A 21,546-nucleotide genomic window follows, 5' to 3' on the forward strand; every position below is an offset into this window, starting at 1 on the left:
GTTGCAATTTATTTCTCCAATTTCTCTATCTTTCACATCCTTCTTCACAATAAACACTGATGCAAAATTCTAATTTAGTATATTCCCCATCTTCCGTGGTTTCACACATGTGCAGCCTAGCCAATCTTTAAGGGCTCTATCCTCTCCCTAGTTATTCTTTTCTCCTTACCCTTATTTGCCAAAGCTATCCCATGTCCCCTTTTTGCATCCTGATTTCCCTCTTAAGTATACTCCTATTGCCTTTATACTCTTCTAGGGATTCATTCGATCTCTGCTGTCAATACCTAACATATGCTTCTTTCTTATTCTTAACTAAAAATCTCAATTTCTCTTATCATCCAGCATTCCGTACACTTACCAACCTTGCCTTCACCCTAACAGTAACAGTGTCTCTGGACTCTCATTACCTCATTTTTGAAGGCTTCTCATTTTCCAGGCATCCCTTTGTCTGCAAACATCCACCCCCAATCAACTTTTGAAAGTTCTTGCCTAATGCCGTCAAAATTGGCCTTCTTCCAATTTACAACTTTAACTTTTAGATCCAGTCTATCCTTTCCCAATACTATTTTAAAACTCATGGAATTGTGGTCACTGGCCCCAAAGTGCTCCCCCACTGACACCTCAGTTACCAAGAGTAGGTCAAGTTTTGCAGCCTCTCTAGGAAGTGCATCCACATACTGAATCAGAAAAATTTCTTGTACACACTTAAATTCCTCTCCATCCAAGCCCTTAATACTATGGCAGTCCCAGTCTATGTTTGAAAAGTTAAAATCCTTTACCATAACCATCCTTTTATTCTTACAGATAACAGACCTTACAAAGTTGTTTGTAAACTTTCTGCTGACTATTTGGGTGTCTATAGTCCAATCCCGATAAGATGATCATCTCTTTCTTATTTCCCAGTTCCACCCATATGACTTCCCTGGACATATTCCCAAGACTATCCAACTTATGTACAGCTGTAATGTTATTCCTAATCAAAAATGCCATAACCGGTCCTCTCTTGTCCCCTTTCCACCCTTCCTATAGCATCTACACGTTGGAAGATTAAGCTGTCAGTCCTGTCCATTCCTGAGCCACATTTCTGTAATCGTCATGATATCCCAGTCTCATGTTCCCAATCATGCCCTGAGTTCATCTGCCTTACCTGTTAGCCCCTCTTGCATTGCAATAAATACAGTTTAATTTATCAGTTCCCTGTTTTGTTGCTGCCTGCCCTGACTGACTTACTTCTTTTCTTGAATGCATCAATCTCAGACTGGTCCCTTTTCTCACTGACTCCCCGGGTCCCACTGTTCCCCTTACTACTTTCAATTGTCCTGAGCAGCTCTAGCAAAATCTTCCAACGAGCATAATAGTTTCCTTCTAATTCCAGCAAATCTGTCCTTCTTATGCAGGTCACTTATCCAAAAGGGATTCCAATGGTCCAAAAATGTGAATTCCTTTCCTCTGCACCAGCTCCTCAGCCACACGCTTGTCTGCTTGATTCTCCTATTCCTACCCTCACTAACTAATGGCACCAGGAGTGGTCCAGATATTACTACACTCGAGTACCTACTTTTTAAACTTCCAGCCAAACTTCCTATATTCTTTCTTAATAATTTCACCCTTTTCTCTTCCTATGTCGTTAGTTCCAATGTGTACAATGACCTCCTCTTGGCCCCTCTCTCCTTTGTGAATATTCTGCACCTCAGATATCCTTGATCCTGGCTCCAGGGCGGCAACACGCCATTTGGAGGTCTTGCTGTTGGCCGCAGAAATGTCTTTTTGCCTCTGTGTAGAGAACCCCCATCGCAATCAATCACTTAGAACCTGGAATTACCCTCATCACATTAGAGCCAGCCTCAGTATCAGAAATGTGGCTGTCAGTGCTACATTCCCCAGAGAGTCGATCACCACCTACATTTTTCAAAGCAGCATACTTGTTTGAGATGCTGTAAAGATATCTGTTAAGGCTCCAGCTATTTCCTCTCACTCCCCTTAGTAACCTGGGATAGATCCCATCCAGACCTAGGGACTTGTCCACCCTACTGCCTTTTAGAATACCCAACGCTTCCCCCTACCTTATGCCTACTTGACCTCGAGTAATCAAACATCTATCCCTAACCTCAACATCCATCATGTCCCTTTCCTCGGTGAATACCGACGCAAAGTACTCATTCAGAATCTCACTCATTTTCTGACTCCTCGCATAAATTCCATCCTTTGTCCTTGAGTGGGCCAACCCTTTCTCTAGTGACCTTCTTGCTCCTTATGTACAAATAAAAGGCTTATTTCCCAGTATCATTGTTTTGATTTTTTTTCTGCACAGTTCCCGAACAATGCAATCCTTTGTTACACAGTACTTATTGCTCCTAGAATTCAGGGTAATCAACTTCACTACTGAAAATACCTCAAAAAGGAGCAGCTCTTGCAGCCACAATGTTTTCCCACCCTCAATCTTGGATTATCCTTAAAAATCCTTGGCACAGGATACGGTTGATGCGACCTCAGTGCTCGTTATTTAGTTTGAAACCAAGATGATACAAATATACCAAAGATTTTCAGTATGGAAGACTGATTCAGCAGCAGTGCACAAACACAGACCTGAACGCTGAACTCTCAAATTAAAAAGCTGCTGTTTTGCCAACTGAGATACTCAGGCAGAGCAAAATTGAAAGGGAAGGCGGTACCTGAATAAAGAAATTGTGAACAATATTGGATAACTTGGGGGCATAGAAGTTAAGATGGGAGACCAGCTGTTTAATTGCATCTGAGGTGAGGTGGTGGTGGGGTGGGGATGGGGGAAGATGACACTGGAGAGGACAGATAGAATGATTCATGAAAAACAGAAATATCAGGTGAGCCAGGGTAAGGAGAAGTATGCCAGAGATAATTGACACCAAGCAGGCGACTAGCTTTGTGCTGGAGATAGAAATGAAGATGTCTGGGGAAAAGCATTTAAGAAAATGCTATATGGTAGAGAAAAGAAGCCACGTTATCTTTGCATTCCTAGATAATCTACTTTTGGCAGTTAAGAATTGGGGTGGATTTTGGTATGTGTTCCAACCACATCTGACACTGAGCCAGTTGTGTAGTAGTTATGTTCAACTTTACATTCCTTGAATTTAAATGAGTGGAGATAATGGCCACACCAGGGAAGGTGAGCAAGGTGAGATAGATTGTTTTATGGGAACAAAAGTGACAAAGTTCTACAGGGATCAGTGCTGGGACCTCTGCTATTCATGATCTACATAAGTGATTTGAAGGAAAACAACTGGCCTAATCAGTATGTTTGCGGACAGTACAAAGATTGGAGGAGTTGTGGATAGTGAGAATGATTGTCAGAGGATACAGACCATTGGGAGGCATAAGTAGAAAAATGGCAGGTGAAATTTAATCCCAACAAATGTGAGGTGATGCATTTTGGAAGGTCAAGTACAGATGGAAACTATACAGTGAATGGCAAGAACCCTTACAAGTATTGATACGCAGAGGGATCTGGGTGTGCAGGTCCACAGGTCAATGAAGATGGCAGCACAGGTAAACAAGGTAATAAAAAAGGTTTATGGCATGCTTGCCTTCATTGGAAGGGACGTTGAGTATAACGAAAGACAAGTTATGTTGCAGCTTTATAGAGCTTTAGTTAGGCCACACTTGGAATATTGCATACAATGCTGGTCACCACACTATCAGATAAGCACCCTTACACTGCTACCCTCTGTCTCTTATGACTAAGCCAGTTCTCGCCAGCTCACCCCTGATACCGTGTGACTTCACCTTTTGTACCAGTCTGCCATGAGGGACCTGTCACAGGCTTGACTGAATTCCATGTAGACAACATCAACTGCTTTTTCCTCAATCATCTTCATCACCTCCTCAAAAAACTTGATCAGGTTAGGGAGGCACGACCCTCTCTGCACAAAACCATGCTGTCTGTCGCTAATCAGTCCATTTGCTTCCAAAGGCATGTAGATCTAAAACTGAAGCCAAGAAATCCTCCTTTAAGATGCATGTTTCTGTTAACTTTAAGAAAGCTCAAGCTTGAAAAAAAATCTACTTCCAGCAGTCTCTAACAAACCTTGAGGCCCCACTGTTTATTTTTCTGGGTCACAAAGCAGTCAAAGGTAAACAAAAATTCATTATTGATGATGCAAATATTTACAAGTTAATTATTCAATTCAGACACACAAAACCCACAGGTTACAAAGTCAAAAGCCAAAAACTAAAATTTACAATAAATCAAATTAAAATATAAACCTCACAGTTTACATCAAATTCATAATTTTAACCATACATACTGCCCGAGTCTTTGCAGGGAAACACTGGAAGATACTGCCCCCACCCATTCTGATAGCCCCAATAGGTTGAAAAACATTTGAGGTTTAGTTATGTCTTGCATTTGCTGTAATATGTATGGCTATGCAGAAGCAAAAGAAAACCCATAAATGACTGTAGTACTTAGAAAGCTTTTAAAGATATGTGAAATTCTATGTTTTTTTCTAAATATTTTGATTGGATTTTGGGTTAACATAACATGAGCTTTCGGCTCCGTGATATTTTGACAAACGGCCTTTTGGGTCGATCAACACGAAATGGACAAGGGTAGTTCAAGAAGGCAACTCACCACTGTTTTCTCAAAGGCAACTAAGGATAAGCAATAAATACTGACCCACCAAATAATGCTCATATCCCAGCAATGAATTGGGAAGAAGAAACCCTGTATAATTCCTGCTTAGTGTCATGAGATCAAAATCCTGGTGTATTTATCCTTTGAGAGGTTGTTAGATATAGAACTGACAAATGAAGTGGTTAAAGAACAATAGTAGAAGATGTTTATTCTGTCTCAATAAATGTTGACACTAGTGACATCAATATCCACATACTGGACCTTACTATTTCTTTAGTATAGGGTCTATTTCCTGGAATTTCACTTTATGGTGCTGAGGATGTAACTATATCATGTGGACAGCCATGGTTCAAGAGAGGACTTAACCACCACCATCTCAAGGAAGGTTAGGGATGGGCAATAAATGTTAGCCTAGCACACACTGGTCCTCAGATAAAGAAAAGATAAATAGCACTTTGAGCATTTGTAACTTGTTTTGCCTTTAATCCCAAACTATACACAGAAATAAAGGACAAAGGAAAACTAGGAGACTGTAATCTCAGGGACCTAAACAATTTGCGTGAAAAGACACATGATAAAGAAGTATTACAATTAGAAACTGGATGTTCTTATAAATCTGTATTGTTATCTTACCCAGTTTTTACCTGAAGCTCTAATCCCGTCCCATTTTCTGCAAGGAGTTCAACTTCTGTCTATATATTTTACTAGAATCAAATTCTATCCAATCTACTGAAAAATTCTAAATCCGTCATAATCTTTAACTAGAATCTAAGGCTTTGGAAAAGATCTGTAACTCAGGTTGTGGGTGTTGGGGTTGGTTGGCTCGCTGAGCTGGTTTTTTGTTCCGCAGGCATTTTGTTGCCCTGCCTGGTGGCATCCTCGGTGCGGCCTCTGATGGAGCATCGGTGTATTTTCCCGCCTGGTTTTTGAACTGTGGGGTCCATTGTGGTGGAGTCAGAAGATGCCTACAGGAACAGCATCAGAAAGATTCTCCACGGCCCGACATACTCATCACACTACCCTACATCAGGAATACGTCAGAACTCACCACAAGACTCCTACGACCACCAGGCATCAGAGAGGCACACAACCCCACGTCAACCCTATAACAAGTGCTCACTCCCCACCATGGGCAGGACCAATGTCATCTACAAGATCTCCTGCAGAGACTGCGAGAAACACTACATTGGGCAAACAAGGAAACTAACAACAAGAGTACATGCACACCAACTGGCTACAAAAAGACATGACCAATACTCACTCATCTTAATCCACATGGACAAGAGAACTGCCACTTCGACTGGGACAACACCAAGATCCTGGGACAGGCTTGGCAGAGACACGCATGAGAATTCCTGGAAGTATGGCACTCCATGAAGCATGCTATTAATAAACACATTGAACGCGACCCCGTATACACTCTACTACAGAGGAAACCTGGAAGTGAGGCAATCCTTCGCAGCGGACCCCAGAGTTTAAAAACCAGGTGGGTTCATCGGGGCTTCGTCGGGGGCTGCACCGGGGAGGTTGCCGGGCGTGGTGGTGAAGTGTCTGTGGAGCAACGGACCGGCTTGGCGAGCCAACCAACCTCAACATCTTTAATTGGAATTTTCATATTATTCTAAATCTTTACCAAAAACATTAACACTATCCCAGTCTAAATTCAAAACTCAAATCCATCTCAAATTTCTTCTCCAAAACTGTAATCCAAATTCAATCCTTATCTGAAGTCTAGTCATCTCGATCTCCATCAGAATAGCTACTCTAAGCTAATTTATTGCTGATAGATGCAATTCAAGCACAATCTTTACCAGAAAATCTACTGAAATTTTGCTTCTAACTGAAGCTACTAAAATGATAAAGTGTGAAGCTGGATGAACACAGCAGGCCAAGCAGCATCTCCGGAGCATAAAAGCTGACGTTTCGGGCCTAGACCCTTCATCAGATCCCATTCTTTCAAAGCTCTAAATTAATTTATAAATCATCTTGAACACATTTCTTCTTACTTGTAGTCCTAACCGAAAACTTAATACCATCTCTTCTAAAATTCAAAGGGCCACTGTGAGGAGCATAGTGTGGGATTCCAAAAGAAGCATTGTTAGCTTGGTGGAATGGATGGCAGATGACTAGTGAGTGTAGGTTTAACATGAATGGAGGAAAGTTTAAGGGAGATATGCAAGGCGAGTTTTTTGCATAGATAGTGGTAGACACCTGGGATGCGCTGCCGGGGAGGTGGTAAAAGCAATTAATACAGCAATATTTAAGAGGCATTTATACTTGAACAGGTAGAGAATAGAGGATCTTGACCACATGCAGCCAGATGGGATTAATTTAGAATGACAAAGACATGGTGGGCTAAAGGGCCTGTTCCTGTGCTGTACAGTTCTATGTTCTGATTGCTCTTCCGATTACAAAATGATTAACAAGTAACTTGAAATGTTAATGGAGTGCTGCTTTTATTGCAAGGGTGATGAACTATAAAAATCGAGAGGCCTTTTAGTAAGGTAGCCGTAATTCCAGAGACATAACTGGTAGTGACATTTTCAAGATTGAGATCAGGTTATGGGTAGAGATTAAACAAATTACACCTATTTACTTGAGAATTTAGGAAGTTAAAGGGTGACCTTATCAAAGTCTTCAAGGTAGTTATGGGAAAAGCCAGAGTAGATGAAGGTAACCTATTTCCTGTGGTTGAGGATTCTGGAACTGTGGGGTATAGTCTGAAATTTAGAGCCAGATATTTCAGTAGAGATGTTAGGGAGAATCTCTACAGAGGGAGGGTGGTGAATGTATGGAACTGTCTTGCACAAATGATAGTGGATGCTTGAAGGGAATATATAATGAAAGGTAGGACCCTGCAAAGTACAGAGAGTCAGAGGGACCTTGGTGTGCATGTCTACTGGTCCCTTAAGGTATCAGGGCAGATGGATAAAGTCATTGAGAAGGTACATGGAATACTTACTGTGGAACTCATTTCCTCAGAGGGCTGTGGAAGTCAAGGTATTTCATATATTTAAAGACAGAGATAAATAGGTTCTTGATTAGTAAAGGGATCAAGGGTCATGGGGGGGGGGGAAGGCAAGAGAATGGGGATAAGAAACATATCAGCCATGGTTGAATGGAGGAGCAGACTTGATGGGCCAAATAGCTGAATTCTGCTGCTTTGTCTATATATTGTATCTTATAGAGTTTAAGACCAATAAGATTATGCTTTAAATATTTGCTAGAGTATTGTGTGCAGATCCTACATCAGTGTTGGAATTTAGAAGAGTTAGGGGTAATCTTATTGAAACATGCAAGATTCTTAGTGGACTTGTCAGGGTAGATATGGAAAGTTTCTTTTCCCCTGGTGGGAATGACTAGGTCCAGAGGGCATAATCTCAGAGAGAGGGTCACACATTTAAGACAGAGCTAAGGGGGAACTTCTTCTATTAATGGATAGGGAATCTGTGGAATTATTTACCGCAGAGGGCTATCAAGCTGGATCATGAAGAAGGCTGATAGACAAATTTAAATGAGCAAGGGAATGAGTATTATGGGGTTAAGGCAGGAAAGTGGAGGTGAGGATTATCAGATCAGCCATGATTTGCTTGAATGGCAGGGCAGATTCAATGACTTATTTCTGTTCATATTCTTCTGGTCATTACAGTCTGTGGGACTGTCTTCTATAGTTTTGTGCATTTTCATCTTTATACTTTCGGATGTTAAGTGGAGATGTCTTGAAGTCTTTAAAGGTACTACAGAAATACAAATTCTTCCTTTCAGGAAAGGAGTGGAAGATATTGGATGCAGGCGATTTCATTTACAAGTCCAAGAGTTCACAAAAAGTTGACAAACGTTATGATCTAATTCACTATTTCCTTATGTTCAGTAATCAAATACAAAAACAACAGTGATCCATTCAATCAATCAAGCTAGCTCTACCAGTCAAGTGGAGCCATATCTATTGATGTACTTACTGGACAATTCATTAGTAGGAGCCATAAAAACCCAATTCACATGTAACATCAGAAATAAGAATTTCAAATTTTTGTTACCATTTGGACTGAAATAAAAATGCAAAGTGCTGGAGAAAATGAGCAGGTCTGACAGCATCTGTGGTGAGAGAGGAACGGAATTAATATTTTGAATCTGATCTGACTCTTGTTTTGGGTTCTCAAAACACTATCTCGCTTTTCATGGATGTGACCAGACCTGCTGAGTTCCTCCAACATTTTCTGTTTTATTTCATTTTTATTTATTTTATTTCAGATTGCTGGCAAGGCAGTGCTTTGCTTTTACCACTTGGGTGAAAATTGGCTCTGAAAATATCAGAAGACAGCCTTAAAAGTAGCATTGGGTTACCTCACCAGGGAAGATATTTTCTGACTACATATTGGTGAAGTGCTGCATGCACCTCAATTAGATTAATCATACTGTCCAATGCTTGAAGGAATATAATTCCCAGGGCAGAAATGGCTAGCACGAGGGGTCATAGTTTTAAGCTGGTTGGTGGAAAGTATAGAGGGGATGTCAGAGGCAGGTTCTTTACGCAGAGAGTTGAGAGAGCATGGAATGCGTTGCCAGTAGCAGTTGTGGAAGCAAGGTCATTGGGGTCATTTAAGAGACTGCTGGACATGTATATGGTCACAGAAATTTGAGGGTGCATACATGAGGATCAATGGTCGGCACAACATTGTGGGCTGAAGGGCCTGGTCTGTGCTGTACTGTTCTATGTTCTATGTTCTAAAGTTGGAGACAAAGGTGTAACTGCAGAAATATTGCGAAGATTGGAGGTCAAAGACAAACAAGTTGGATTTTGAAAGTATTGTTAGTGAAATGGAAAACAAAGTTTTCCTGGGACAATCATTGGAGGATGTAGGGTCAGAGGGAAAGGGGGAAATAGGCACATTGATTGGGTTATCCAAAGAAATGCTTAGAGATGGCCTTATCTGTGATTGACACATGGAGGTTGAGAGGCCTTGTGACATGGCAACTTTAAGGGCAAGGTCATGAGTATTGGTTAGCGAGTTTATTTGGATGGAGGCAAAAAGGAGGAGTAGGAGGACAACGAATTCAGAAGTGACAGAGATCGTGATAAATTAAGCTGGAGGTTGAAATTACCAAGTTCTTTAGTGCTGAGGTTGAGGGAGGAAATAGTGAAAATATATTTGTGTGAAACTAGGCATGACATTTGCATTTGGATTGAGGATTTTAAATAAAATACAATAAGGTGGGGAAAGAGATACTCGAAAGAGGAGAAGGCGGCAAATAAACAATTAACAGAAGAGGAGTCTCGTTTTCCATTGTTATCTTAAACTGTACAATACAGTGATCATTGTCTCCTCAATGTCATCCCACTGACAACTTGAAATACCTGGCCGATTTAATTTCCAATAAATTGTCCATGATGCTGAGCAAGCTAAAGCTTAGTATTGACCTGTGCAAAATAAGCACCATAACTATTCCAAAAAAAGTGACTATTTTGTTTAGATTTGAGAGGGAACAGGAATTGATAGAGTGAGACTGAAACTAATGGAGGATTGGGAACTGAGAGTCCAGACTGGAATTGGTAATTTAGATTTGTTCTAGTATGGGAAATTGAGATTCTGACTAGAATTGGGAATAAATGCATGGATTTTTGAAGCCCCAGTTACAGCTAGAATAAGAAGGAGACTTGAGATAGCTGAGCCTCAAGTCTCTTAACCTTACCTGAAGAGCCTGTTGCAGGATTTGAAGCGCTGTAGTGAGTTGAGTTCGCCCAAAAATGGAAAGGGATAAACTTACCAACCAACTATGTGTCACTGATGGTGACCTGACGTCAGCAATGGGAGTTAAAACCATCCAATCCAATTGATATTTGCCTTAGGTCACTACCTGAGCTCATTATTTCAGATAGCCCACACTGTCTTTCCAGAAGTCCACAAGAAATAAGAACAGGAATAGTCAATAGGATCATGGCTAATCTGATGGTCTTCATGTCCACATTCCTGCCCTTTCCATATCACCCTTGATTCCTCAATATACGTAAAGTCTCTGCCGCCACAGCTTGCTGTGGCAAGGAGTTCCAAAGGCTCACAACCCTCTGAGCGAAAAAAAAAGTCTTCCTCGTCTCAATCTTAAATTGGCACCCCCTTATTCGGAGATTACATCCTCTGGTCCTAGACTCTCCCATGAAGGGAACCATCCTCTCAGCAGATACCCTGTGAAGTTCCTTAAGAATCCTATCTGTTTCAATGAGACCACCTCTCATTCTACTAAATTCCAGTGAGGGCAGCCTCAACCTGTTTAATCTCCATTCAAAAAGACAATCCCTCCGTATCAGGAATCATCTTTGTGAACCTTCTCTGAACTGCTCCCAAAGTAATGATATATGTTTGCTTAATAAGGAGAACAAACCTGCTCACAGTCCTCCAGTTGTGGTCTCACCAGCACTTTGCACAGTTTCAGTAAGATTTCCCTACTCTCATACTCCAACCACCTTGAAATCCCATAAATCTTCTTCAGTAACTTTGTTGTATAAAGAATCACTTTAATAGCTGGGAATTATGGATTGGTTGCAAAACCCATCTGCTCAGCTAGCCAACTTTGAATGCTTGCTGAAAATAGCAACAGACCATTTGGCTGTGTGTTATCTAATTTTTGTCAAACCTCTCAAGGCCTTGTACCTCATTAGCTTAGACAAATGATTCTTTCAACTCCAGAATCTTTATTGCTTTCTAATAATGATACTTAAGCTTTTGCTATTTTGCCAAAAGTCAACAAGATTAATTTGAAAGACTAAAAGTAGGAAAAATCTCTTATCAGCATTAAGAATTCCTTCCAAGTCTTGGTAGTTGAGCTTCAGCATTAAGTTGTTTCAAGTAAAACATTACTATCTCATAGCTCAGGAGGGAGGACAGGTGAATCCTGTAACAGGTTCAAATGCAAAGCCCATGTTCTAACATGCTTAGCCTTCTCCTCCATAGCACTGTTTCAGGTCAACACTTGTAGCTCCACAACCTAATCTGAACAATTACCATTCACGTTCATTTTTTACCCACTCATGCCTATTTCGCCCCAAAGTGTATCCTTCCATGAAACCCCAACAGTGTGGAAACAGGCTGCTTGGCCCAATGAGACCACATCGACCCTCAGAGCACCTCACCGAGACCCATCCCCCTATAACCCACCTAATTTACACATCCCTGAAAACTATGGGCAATTTAGCATGGCCAATCTACCATGGCACATCTTTGGACTGTGGGAAGAAACCAGAGCACCCAAAGGAAACCCACGCAGACATGGGGAGAATATGCAAACTCCAAATAGACAGTCACTCAAGGGTGGAATCAAACCCAACTTCTTGGTGCTCTGAGGCAACAGTGTTACCCACTGAACCACCATCTGTCCTCTCTGTAGAAGCCACTTTTAACTATCATGCAACTATGCTTTCAGGATAAGGTCACACATAAGTTAATGAAAGACAGAGCTGTGAGGGGTGGAGGTAAGCTAATAGTGGCAAAGACCCTGCCCTTCAATGACGATGTGTGATCATCTGATCCTACTAGAATGAGATCCTTTCCCAGGAGGCTGCAGATATCAATGATGACCTGCTGATTGTTTCAGACTTCTGAGGCACTAGTGTGCAGACATGTCAAGAAAGCTGGTCCTCTGCTTGCACTGAGGGTCTCATGTTCATGGAGTTCCCCACTCGCCTTCAAAATTACCCAGGAAAGTAGAAGAAAGAGAGAGCGCACTACAATCCCATCTGACAGCACTTGCAAATAGTTTCCAACTCAACTCTAATGGCCTGAATTCTGAATTGCGAGTTTAGATTGGAATACAGGAACGAAAGTCCAGACTGATCTTGGGGACAGCTGCCGACTGGAATTCAGAACTGTGGTCTGATTGGGATTTGGAATTGGCATCTGACTGAAACTGGGAATTGCAATCAGGAAGGATTATTTCTTTACAGAGTTTAATTTTGGTCAAGTCATAATCTCAGCCAAAGAGTTTTAACTGTAAACAATCTATCAAAGCTACCTTTCAGCTCCTGCCTGAAGATTGATACTGTTTGATATTACTCTCAGATGGGAAGACGACCAGAGGCCGTGGAGTTTTTTCTATCACACTTGGCTTAAAGAGAATCATCAAGGATTAGACACAGCATCACCAATGGGCTAACAGTGGACACAAAAAGAGCAAACTTATTGGATTAAAAATTGGATTTAAACGCCATTACTAAAAAAGGGAGAGAAATGTAAATAGGAAACCATAGGCTGATTAGTTCAACATCTGCCACAGGACAATCAGCCATCATTCAGACAAAGGCCATTTGACTGATTGCGTCTGCAGCACCTCTGAATATGCATAACATCTCTTGTGACATTTTCCTGTCCTTTTCCCATAACCTCATTTAAAACAGCCATTCAATACCTTGATTGAACTGGTCTCCACACACTCCCAAGTCACATGTTCTGGGCCCAGGTTACTTATTGCGTGAAAAGATTTTCTCATTCACTCTTTTTGCAAATCATTTCAAATCAGTCCCCTGTCATTTCTGATATTTTTAAAGAAAGAAAGTTTTTTTTTTAAACCTGTCTACTCTGTCTGGAACACTCAATTTTGTAAACTTCAATCAAATCCACTTTCAGCTTTCTCCGCTCCAATATAATTTCAACCTTCTTCAATCTATCTTCATAAACAGGTTTATCATTCCTGGATCCATTTTTATAATTCCCGTCTGCACTCCGTCTAATACATTCAAATTCTTTCTAAAGCATGGTGCCCAGAATTGTTCACAGCAATCTAAATGCAGTCGAATTAGTTTCTTATATAGGTTCAGCCTACTAGTCTTGACCTCCACACTACAATTACGAATACCTAGGATATTGTATTGTTTTTTTAAGCACTATAACAACTGCCCTGCCATCTTTAGCGACCAATGCGTGAGTACACATAGGTCTCATTCTTCCAGCACAATATTTGGAGGAGTTCCCTTTATTTTATACTATTTCTCCATATTCTTTCTACTAAAATGTATCGCCTAACGCTTCTCCTCATTGAACTTCACCAGCAAGCTATCTGTACACTTTACCAACTTGTCAATGTCTTTTTAAGTTCTACACTGTCCTCCTACTGTTTTAAATGCTTCCAAGTTTTGTATTATTTGAAAATTTATGGATTTCTCACTTTCACTTTGAAATTTAGTTTAAGATATAAATCAGGAAATTTAATGGTCCCAGTATTGGCCCCTAGGGAACTCCAGCCCACCTTGACCCAGCCTGAAAAATATTTATTAACCATTACACATTTTATGTGTCTCAGTTGATTTTGTATCCATGTCATGATTTGCAATTGTGCAATATTAGCTATAACTTTTCTCACAAGCTGTTGTTTGGCACTGCATTGAACAGATTGCAACATCAACGGCCTTGCCCTCATCAACCTTCACTGTTACCTTTACAAAACAGTGCATCAAGTTTTTTTTAAACATGATTTTCTCCGAAAAAAAAAAATCAACATACAGTGTGACTAGTACGCTATTGACAGATATTGTTTCCGGAGGCTACCCCACTACCAAAGTTAGACTGAGTATAATTGTTCATTTCGTCTTTACAAACTTCTTTGAACAAATAAATAGTGTTTGCAATTTTCCAGTCCTTTGGCACCACCTGGAGTGCAGGGAAGAGTGAATGTTTATGTCCAGTTTCAATACAATTTCCACATGCACTTCCTTCAATAGCTTGAAGTGTATCTCATTTGATCTAGGGGCCAACCAACAAGAGCCAACTGCTTATCCAATACATCCTCCTTATCAAATTTAACCCTCTTGTGACTGAGCTTCCCTTTCTGACACCATATCTATTTCCTTGGTAAATACAAATGCAATATATTCGTTTCCCAGCTCATCTATGCCCCATGCTTCCATATGTAAATCTCCTTTTGGTCCCTAAAGGACCATTCTTGCCCCTTATGGGGGCTATTCCCCTTTTCGACATCCTTTTACTACTTATGTACCTGTAGAAGACTTTGACATTTTCCATTATGTTACTTTTCACCCTTTTATCCTAATCCTTCTTTGTCTCCCTTGTATGCTTTTTCATCTTCCATGGGAGCATTTCATATTCACCCTTGGTGCCCAGTTTATTTTCTGCTTGGCCATGTCATAAACAGTGTTTTTTTGTTTCTTAACTTTATTTGTACCTCATTTTCTCATGCTGGGAGTTTGGGATTTCTTTGCTGTACCTTTCCCTTATCATAGATAAAGATCCATTTTATGAAAACAATGCATTGTTCAGCTGTAGTTTTCATCAACCTTTGACTATTGTATTCAGCCCAGGACCATTCTTGCAACAAAGTTGGCTCTCCCCCAGTTAATTTTACTGTGAGTCATCCATTGCCATTTTCCACCACCATCCTAAAGATTAAGATACAATGATCATTGACTCAAATGCATAAATGCTCCCTCATGAACACTGGATTTACTTGGTGCACCTCATTCGCAAGAGCCAGGTCTATCATTGTCTGCTTTCTTATTGGACTGGACGCACATTGCTGTAGGAAATTTTCATGAACACAAACTGAGAACGCTTGGTCCTCTTTGCCCTTAACACTCACTATCAAAGTCGACATCTGAGTACTTTACAAGAAAATTCTTGCAGATTTGTTTCTTCATGGGCTTCCCACTAATTATTAGTCTGTGGATTACACCAAGCAACATAAATACATTTTCCTTGTCATTTAGGTCCAGCCAAATAGATTCTGTTATTTAATTCTCCTTTCTCCATCAATATTAGCTATCCTCCTATATTATTCTTCTTTCTCCAGACCTGTAATGGTCTCCTTTAGCAATACTACCACCTGCCCCTTTTCTCTTCTTTTCCTATCATTCCTGAATTCCTTGTGTCCAAGAATATTTAATACCCAGTCTAGCCTTTCCTTCAGCTAGATCTCTTATTACCAAAACATCATAATTCTACATGACAAATAGTGCGTGTAACTTACCAGCATTCCTTTTTACTACATTTTTTATATTAGCATAATACAGTGTAACCTGATTTAGAATGTTTTAATTTCTCACTTACTCTAATGTTCCCTGTTAATTCATCAGTCTGTAAGCACATCTATTTGTCTTTCCCAGTATTTTGAGAATCCTGGCATTATTCTCTCCTGGATCTTACAAATGTGGAGAGTTAGTTTCAAGCCTCCTAACAATATGAGGAAAACTGCCCACTCAGCCATAGCTCTGTTCAGGTTCACCACATTCAGCTCATGCAAGTGGCAACATAACATTCTGGTGATCAGTAATGATAGGAGAACAGGCTGGCATTCCTGCAGCTATAGACCTGCCTTCAGAATGTTATGTTATTCCCCAGGTTCCAGGTCAATAATGTTACAGAGTAGCTACAGAACACTCCTGGGTAAAGGATTAACAAGAAGAACCCCAAAAATAGCAATCTCCTAACACTTCACATCAAATTAGACAGAAATACAGAAAACAGAAGCAGGACTAGGCCTTTCGGCCCTTCAAGTCTGCTCCGCCATTCATGATGGCCATGGCTGAACATTCAACCAAAAAGCCTGTTCCCACCTTTCCTCCATGTCTTTTGACCCATTGGGCCCTAGGTGCTACACCCAACTCCCCCTTGAAATGACACAATGTTTTGGCCGCACACAAGAGTAGAAATGGGTTGAGAAATCCAGCGTCTGTGGAGTGAAAACAGTTAATGCTTTGAGCCCTTCAGGACTCATTGTTTGTTTCAATTCCCAGCATCATCAGTTCATCTCCCATCCTTCCTGGCCCACCCATGGTGTCATGGCATGGCCTTTGCTGCACCTCTGAGCAACTACCATCCTCTCATGTATCTAGAATTTAAAAAAACAGTTCTTGAGCAAGACCTCAGGGTCTCTCGGCTGTCTGGGTAACTTGAATTGCCCTGCATTCTCTGACATGCTCACAACAATGCTGGAGCATCAACTTCTAACAAATTATATTAGTTGCCTTGGATGAAGGGACTGAAATTATGGTTGCTACACTTGATGGCAAGAAATAGATGAAAAAAGTAAATTGTGAAGAGGCAATGAGAAACATAAAATAAATATAGTGTGAATTATTAACAACCATGGTAAATAATTAGTGGTTACAAAGGGTAATTTGTTTTCTTATGTATGTCAGAAAGATGGAATCTGCAAGTTTAGAAACTCTCTTGGAAATTCAAAGAGCACATGGAGATGCAGATCCTAAGAAAACCTCATGTTAAGATGGCAAATACTGGCTAAGTATTATTGAACCAGCAAGAATACTTCAGCTCCACTTGTTATTCCTGGTCAGAATTATTACCTCTTATAAAGGCAGCTAGAATCTTCTCATAGGAAATGGGAGCAGGAGAGGATCCTATGCTCCTGCTACTAATTTCTGACATTAAAACATCTTCAACTGTTCAGACCATTCCAGGTGCACCCCTTATCCAATAAAGGTATTAAATCAAAGAAGACATAAAAATAAAACAAAGAAGAGAAGATGCTGGAGGTCTGGCACACAAGAAAGGCAACAGACAGCACTAGAGTCACCCAACATCTGTGAAGGGAAAAGGCAGACAACATTTTGAGTACAAAGAATTTTAAATTTCTGACATAAGTCACTGCACTTGAAACATTAACTGTTTTTACCTCTCCACAGATGTTGCCAAGCCTGTTGAGTTCCTCCAGCTCTTTCATGTTTTTTTTTCCCCACCAAGGCATGTTGTTCAACAGGTTTATATCTATTTTGCTTTAAACTAACAACAAGGCTCTTTTTCTATGTGGACTTCAAATGAAATAATTTCTTCAGGTGAAAATCCTTTTTAAAAGGCCAGTTCATTCATCCTTGACAACTGCTGATTGGTGGTGAGGTGTACTGCTTATTTGAATATGTAATTGCTTGCTATCTTAAGCTGAGAGCTCCTTAGTGCCTTGATCAGGAACAAGGTTCTGTCTTTTCCTCTTGGCACGGTAAGTGAGTTTAATTCTTGGTATGGTAGTCAATAGTAATTTGTAGAACTGATATGTACAGCACAGTATATTGATGAACATGTTCTTGATTCTTTTGGCTGATTCAAAGAATTGAGTTGACAGGGAATATTCATTAAATCAAGTAAGTTTTTTTAACCTTTGTGGCGTTTGAAATGTATCCATAAAAGTTGAATGTCCAGTCTTAATTTTAAAGATATAGAACTCTGGCTTATTCTTTGGATGTCACAAATTCCATATTTGTGGTTTAAAAATTCCAATTTAGGAAAAGTTAATTTTTTACTGAAGCTGGGGTTACAAATTTTGGCTATGACAAGGGTCTGACCCTGCATCATGAATTTGGAGTAATCCTGAGGAGATTTTGAATGTTGTAGCCAAGTAAAAGCCATGATTGAGCCTCAAATAGCTGAGGTGGGAACTACTATCCTGAACAAAACCTTTGTTCCTCATATTCTGATAATGTCACCTGTTTTTTAAAAAAAAAAAGCAGCCCAGCTAGCATTTTGCATGGATAGCCCCATAGAGATATTTTTGCTGCAGTAGTGAGTTGGCAGTTATTATGTGGTTTTCTTTGTTAGGGGGTGTTGGGAGGATGGGAGTGTGGTGCTACAGAGGCATTGCTTAAAAGGCTAGAGGATTTGCCTTTCCCTGCATGATGTATAAGGGTGCATAGAATCATGGAATCATAGAGTTGCAGAGCATGGAAAAAGACCCTTTGGTCCAACTTGTCCCTGCTGGTCAGAAAACCTAAATGAATCCAGCCCATTTGCCCATATCCCTCAAAACCCTTCCAATTCATATACCCACCCAGATGTTTTTAAATGTTGTAATTGTACCTGCCTCCAACGCTTCCTCTGGCATGTACACACCACCCTCTGTGCAAAGAGGTTGCCCCTTGGGTCCCTTTTAAATCTTTCCCCTCTCTCTTTTAAACCTACATCCTCTAGTTTTGGACTCCCCTGCCCTGAGGTAAAGACCTTGTCAATTCACCCTATCCATGCTCCTCATGATTTTATAAACCTCTAAGTTCACCAGCAACTGCCCCACCCCAGCATCCAACACTCCAGGGGAAAATAACCCTAACCTATTCAGCCTCTCCCTATGGCTCAAACCTTCCAATGCTTGAGAATCTTTTCTGAACCCTTTCAAATTTCACAACATCCTTCCTATAGCAGGGAGACTAGGATTGCACGCAGCATCCCAAAAGTGGCCTAAACAATGTCCTGTATAGCCACAGCATAGCCTCCCAACTCTTTCACTCGATGCACTGACCAATAAAGGCAAGCATACCCAATGCCGCCTTAACTATCCTGTCTGCCTGCACCTCCACTTCCAGGGAACAATGAACCTGTATCCCAAGTTTCTTTGTTTAGTAACACTCCCCAGGACCCTAACATTACATGTATATGTCCTGCCCTGATTCGCCTTTCCAAAATGCAGCCCCTCACATTGATCTAAATTAAACTCCATTTTACTACTCCTTAGTCCATTGGCCCATCTGATCAAGATCCCATTGTACTCTGAGATAACTTTGTTGGTTGTCCACTGCACCTCCAATTTTATTGTCATCTGCAAACTTACTAACCATATCTCCATGTTCACATCTGAATGATTTATTTCAATGATGAAAAGCATGGACCCAGCATTGAGCCTTGCAGCATACTGCTGGGCACGGGCCTGCAAAACCCTCTACCACCACCTTCTGTTTTCTACCATCAAGCTAGCTCTGTATCAAAATGGCTAGCTCTCCTGCTAATCTGATCTAACCTTGCTAACCAGTCAACCATAAGGAACCTTGTCAAATGCCTTATTGAAGTCCATATAGATCACATCCACTGCTCTGCCCTCACCAATCCACTTTGTCAAAAAACTCAATCAGGTTAGTGAGACATGATTTCCCATGCAGAGAGTTATGCTGACTATCCTGAATTAGTTTTTGCCTTTCTGATTACATCTAAATACTGATCCTCAGGATTTCTTCCAACAAATTACCCACTACTGATGTCAGGCTTACTGATTTATAGTTCCCTGGCTTTTCCTTACAGTCTTTCTTAAATAGTGCACCACCTTAGCCAACCTCCATTCTTCCTGCACCACGTCTCTGGCTATCAATGATACAAATATCTCAGCAAGGAGCCCAGCAATCATTTCCCTATCTTCCAACAGCGTTCTAGGGCACACCCGACCAGGTCCTGGGGGTTTATCCACCTTTTTGCATTTTAGGGCATCCAGCACCTCCTCATCTGTAATATGGGCATTTTTCAAACTATCAGCAGTTATTTCCCTATGTCTCTATCTTCCATATCCTTCTCCCCGTTAAACACTGATGCAAAATACAATGTACAGTTCCACACATAGGTGACCTTGCTGATCTTTAAGGGGTCCAATTTTCTCTCTTGTTACTCTTCTGACCTTCCTGTATTTGTAGAATCCCTTTGGATTCTCGTTAACCCTATTTGCCAAAGCGCGCTCACCCCCTTTTTGCCCTCCTGATTTCACTCTCTTAAATGTACTCCTACTGCCTTTATGCTGTTCTAGGGGTTCACTCGATCACTGTTGTCTATACCTGAGACATTTTGTTTAACTTAACCTCAATTTCACATCCAGCATTCTTTACACTGCATGAATTTGAAAGGGTTAATACTGAGGAATTCATGAAGTACTGCCCAATATGAAGTTGTCACATGATTTGGGTGGTGGAGTAGCTTTGGACCCTGTAAAATTAAGACCTAATATTGAGGTCTCCCTCATACTTATGTCAGAATATCTATTGTACCAATGTAATGTGTGCCAAGTTTTTTAAATGGCTGAGGACATGTCCAGTGCATTGTGGGCCAATTATGTTGTTGATTGAAGCACCCAATTAGTGTGACAATGGCACTTAAGTTTGCTTATGTTCACTGCAACCAAAGTGTAGCAAATTCAGAGGGAGTCTGGATTGAATAAAGATTGTGGAGAAATTCTCAGCTGACAGCGTGACATCCATTTCCTTCTCTTCAAATTCATCTGAGGGACCTGGGCTTTGTCTGGATAGCTTTGGTGGTGAATAGAGTGAATGCTTGTAGATGTAGTGCCAATCAATTGGGCTGCTTTGTTCTGGATGGTGTCAAGCTTGAGTGCTGTTGGAGCTGCACTCATCCAGGCAAGTAAGGAATATTCCATCACACTCCTGACTTGTGCCACGTGGGGAGTTATTTAGGAGGTAAATTACATGCCACATTATTATTAGCCTCTGAGATAATGGGAACTGCAGATGCTGGAGAATCCGAGATGATAACAAAGTGTGGGGCTGGATGAACACAGCAGGCCAAGCATCATCTTAGGAGCACAAAAGCTGACATTTTGGGCCTAGACACTTCATCAGAAAAGTGGGGGGGGGGGGGGAATAGTGTTCTGAAATAAATAGGGGGAGGGGGAATCCAAGATGGATACAAGAGAGTTGCAGTGGGAGAGAGATCCCCTGAGGTTTGACTAGATTTTGATTTGCTCTTATAGCCACTGTGTTTATTAGGATGATATTTTAGCTTGAGTGTAATTTGTCCCTTTGTGAAGAAAGGCTGAAACAGAGATGCAGAACAGTCTGCTCAAAACCAATAGAGTAAACAGCTTGGGTTTTTAAAAAGTATAGAAGAGGTCTCAATGGGGGGAGGGTCAAGCTCCCACAGGACCAGGACATTTAGTTTTAGCTTTCTGCATTACAGTGGGCTTGAACCTGGATGGAAAGTTCTTATTCCTCTCTCTTAGAAGTAAAAGCTGGGGTTCTCTTCCTGTCACTAGAATTGCATGAGACACCCATTTTACTGAATTTTCCAACCATGTTCATGGATGTTACCATATTGGAACAGTAATTTTAGAGGTTCACATGTATTATTTTGCTATAGGTTACATATGTTTTATTTAACTAAAGCCAGTTGTATGTCTGGAATGAGTCACTAATTATAGATCCAGAGAATACTAGATATGAG

General features: G+C 40.7%; 1 protein-coding gene and 1 long non-coding RNA gene across 3 annotated transcripts in view; one reads left to right on the top strand and one right to left on the bottom strand.

The window, feature by feature from the left end:
• Positions 1-17,389, bottom strand: part of LOC125452218 (uncharacterized) — a 49,623-nt gene extending 32,234 nt beyond the window's left edge. For both annotated transcript variants that reach the window (XR_009445682.1, XR_007247495.2), the window contains exon 1: positions 17,243-17,389. This is a non-coding gene — a long non-coding RNA (uncharacterized LOC125452218). The remainder of the gene's footprint in view (positions 1-17,242) is intronic.
• Positions 17,390-17,452: 63 nt separating this feature from the next.
• The window catches only part of LOC125452217 (amine sulfotransferase-like), a 44,138-nt gene continuing 40,044 nt past the window's right edge, over positions 17,453-21,546 (top strand). The window contains exon 1 of the mRNA XM_048530371.2: positions 17,453-17,563. The gene's annotated coding sequence lies outside the window, so the exon portion shown is untranslated. The remainder of the gene's footprint in view (positions 17,564-21,546) is intronic.

This window comes from Stegostoma tigrinum, chromosome 4 (genome assembly GCF_030684315.1).
Source record: "Stegostoma tigrinum isolate sSteTig4 chromosome 4, sSteTig4.hap1, whole genome shotgun sequence".
Classification (NCBI taxonomy): Eukaryota; Metazoa; Chordata; class Chondrichthyes; order Orectolobiformes; family Stegostomatidae; genus Stegostoma; species Stegostoma tigrinum.